At 42.0% G+C, this 3,538-nt stretch overlaps 1 long non-coding RNA gene across 1 annotated transcript in view; it reads right to left on the bottom strand.

The window, feature by feature from the left end:
- Positions 1–629, bottom strand: part of LOC307034384 — a 1,509-nt gene extending 880 nt beyond the window's left edge. The window contains exons 1-2 of the long non-coding RNA XR_013806875.1: positions 454–629; positions 91–243 (exon numbers count right to left, since the gene is read on the bottom strand). This is a non-coding gene — a long non-coding RNA (uncharacterized lncRNA). The remainder of the gene's footprint in view (positions 1–90; positions 244–453) is intronic.
- Between the last annotated feature and the right edge of the window lie 2,909 nt (positions 630–3,538).

Genomic DNA, 3,538 nt, shown 5'->3' with positions numbered 1-3,538 from the left:
GTTTGCTCAGCTGTGCGGTATTATTTTCTGTGCCCCACCCAGTAACCAAAGGCTTGGATATCTTTTTCCATTTCACTCTTCTCCACCCACCTTCTCTCCATCTCTCTCTTTCATATTTGCACAGGTGAGAGGACAGCAGTCCAATAGGTGTGGGTGAGAGACTTGAAAGTCAGGTTTTGCCTGCTGGTGGGAGGACTGTGGATGGATGGAGACCTGATGGCAGGGGCCCAGCCAGCCTTTTGTCTGGAGAGACAGACAGCAAACACGCAAAAACAGAGGAATTCTGCCGATGAGCTTTTCACTCATTAGGTAATTACTCATAAGGCCCTGCAACACCGTGAAAGAGCAGGAGTAGGGGGGACAACTGTACAAGGAACTGAAATAAGGAGTTGCAGAATAAAAACCTGTCTGACACACATAATTCGAGATGCACGAAATCAGAAAGGGAGGTACCCAGCGAAGGAGGACAGAGAGCAGGGAGGCAGGTGAAGCAGTGCAGGAGTCATAAGGGTTGGGAGGTTTTGCTCCCAAGGCCAAAAGTTCAGCGCGGGGCAGGGCGAGCAGGTAACCCTAGCCTCCATGTGCCAGAGCCTCACGTGTTCTCCTCATTGTCTTAACAAGCTGAAGCTCAGGTTTCCGAAAACGCAGAGAACGTCCTGGGAGATGAGGTCCAAGCACCCCCACCCTCCTCCCCTGGACCCCTTGCTCCACCCTGTGAAGGCAAACACACACTCAATAAGCAAACATATACATAATACATCAACACATACACATGTGAGCATTAGGCAAACATTGAGGTTACACGATTTAACCTGAGAAACCGCCTTTATCATGCAAGCTCAAGCACAAGCAACACCAACAGACACAAAACTGCTCCGAGTGGGCAAATAACGTACATTTGGTCCAAATCAAAGCAAGGCCCTTTTCTATTAGGGAGAATTGTGATGATCCACTCACCGCCTTCCCTTGTAGAAAAAACATACTGCCCATGTGATATAATGGCAGCAACTGGAGGAACAAGTCGTAAATCACCATAATTACCATTACGCCCATGTCAAGAGAGTCTCGCTCAGACACATGAGGCGGGATTATCAGACGTGAGGATATGTACACCAGAGGCAATTTCCCTCCCTCTCTCTCCTTCTCCTTCCCTCGCTCCTCTTGTATAATTCCACCAGAGGATCTTTAGTCTGATTCATTACTTAGTCACTGAGATGTTAGTCTTTAGTGACTGACATTGTTGGTTTGGGCAGCAACTGAGTGCAAATTCCTTTTTGGTTTCCTGCTAACAATGTGCGATTAATTGTAATTACAGATTTGATAAATAGCATAGTTTATGGTGCTTTAATTTGTTGTCCTCCGGTAACTTTTCACTTGCTTGATGTAATTCAACTCTGAGACATACATGCGATTGAAGTCTAATTATATTCGGACCAGCATGATTATTTTCTGTTTAAAATACTACCAGTTATGGAGAATCTATTTAAAAATATAGATTTCTCCTGGAAGCAGGTAAAAATGTTATAATTGCATGGGTAATCTTCCACCTTTAACTGAAGCAACTGGACTTGCCGATTGTCTCAAAGATAAAGCCAAGTTGAAGAAAGCCTTGTTTTTCTAATAAGCTTTTGCCAGATGTAAGGTCTTGCCATTGAGAGTCATGGTCCCAAGAGGAAGAATACTACTAGAGTGATGACTCTCGCGCCATTGACAGCAGGCAGACATATTTTTTCTTTTAGTGAAATATCTTGATAACTATTGCATGACTTGGGTTTTAACTTCTGTACATGAATCCACGTTTAACAGAGGATGAATCCTTCAGACATTGCTGATCTCCTGACTCTTCATTTTGTCTCATCATCAGGTCAAAACTTCAGCTTGTCAAAAGCTTCTGCACTTACAAAACTAATTTCTCGTGAGCCTTAGCTGAACTTAATGTTTAGTGCCAAATGGCGAATGTTGGCATACTACACCCTAAGCAAGCATTGGGTAACATATCAAGTGCTCAAGTACAGCCCTCAGCTGCATAGCTTCAGACTTTGTTCGTAGTTTTATTTGCAATGAAGATTGAAGGAGTTATCAATATAGTTCATGGTAATGTATTGCTTGTAAGGGCTGTGTTTTGCACAGTCAGTAAAAGAAAGGGCCCTTTGTGCAATTATTTAAGCACAGTGTTGAAGTCAGTTATCAAAGATGTTCAGTAGGTAGACCACGGATTAGGGTGCTACAAAGAACTGTGTTGATATTTGCCACTACTCTCTCTATACCCTCATTTCATGTCATATCGTTACGCCAATCCCTCAAATGAAGGAACATTTTTGTTCTTTATGCACTGTAAAGCAATGGTTCAAACAGGTCTAAAAAATGGCCAAAGCTTTGAATCTTGTGTTGCTAATCTTTCTTTCTTTCTGTGATAATTTGGTTCCGCTAACGCTTGTTGCAAGCTAGCTTACCGCAGTTATTGTAAGTGCTGGTGAAGACACACCAGCCACCTGCAAATTAAGACCACACTACACAGTCAAAATTCACACACTGCACTAAGTGTTCCCAGTGCACGACATGCAGTGAACTAAAGGGAAGTATCCGAATTGAGACACAGCACTGGTCTTCCTGTCTCTGTGTCTCTCACGGCTGAAGTTCCAGCCTGAAGGCCTGATCGCTGAACACACAGAGCCGGAATCACTGTGATGTCATCCGGATTCCACGAGGCCTGCACAATGACCGTCTCCACGACAACATTACTCAACCAATCATAGAGATGTGAAGAGGTAGGAGTTTTTTTTTTGAGCCCCCTGAAAAAATCCCACTTAATGTTTCAATGAACCTAACATTTGATAATGATACCACCTCAAGTGAAGAGATTCTGGTTAAAAATGCGGTCCAAAATATGAATGACTGTGTAGGAAATATCTGGTTCATTGATAAAAAAAAGTAAAATATAAAAGCTTGTGTAAATAAATATTTAGGATGATTTAATACGACCAAGGTTTATATCTGCAAGGAATGTGTCACAAATTTGAAAGTAGAGCTAGCATCAGTTGGATGCAAAAGAAATAAACATATTTTGTAATCAGCAGATTAAATCTGTTAATAAAATAAATGTTGTGCCACTTTTTGTTAACAAATGCAAAAACGAAGCAGCCACTCGGATCTGTTCCTATACCGACTTATTTTCCATGGCAACAGCGGTGGATGATTTGTATTAATTATGGCTGTTCACCATGCCAGAATGATGCTAAAAAATGATTTATCAGACAATTGAAATTGGCAGTGTAAATGTATGCGTGAGAGCCCCTAAAAGTATGACTTAAACTCCCATTAAAGCACCTCTCAAGGTGGAGTGTACTTAATAACGACATAAAGCATCATGTATCTAACGTCTACATATTTTAAAATAAATGTGAGATGCACCTCTGACTTCCAAAACAGCACATGGTATCTCAGATTGCTGTCATTCCCATAATGGCTGTATAGATACTGGTAGATAAGCAAGTCTCTCTCCATAGGGGGCCAAGGGCCACTGGTCTCGCCTTGATTG

The sequence above is a fragment of the Notothenia rossii genome (assembly GCF_949606895.1).
Source record: "Notothenia rossii genome assembly, chromosome: 3".
NCBI lineage: Eukaryota > Metazoa > Chordata > Actinopteri > Perciformes > Nototheniidae > Notothenia > Notothenia rossii.
This window is presented reverse-complemented; position numbering and strand designations above follow the sequence as displayed.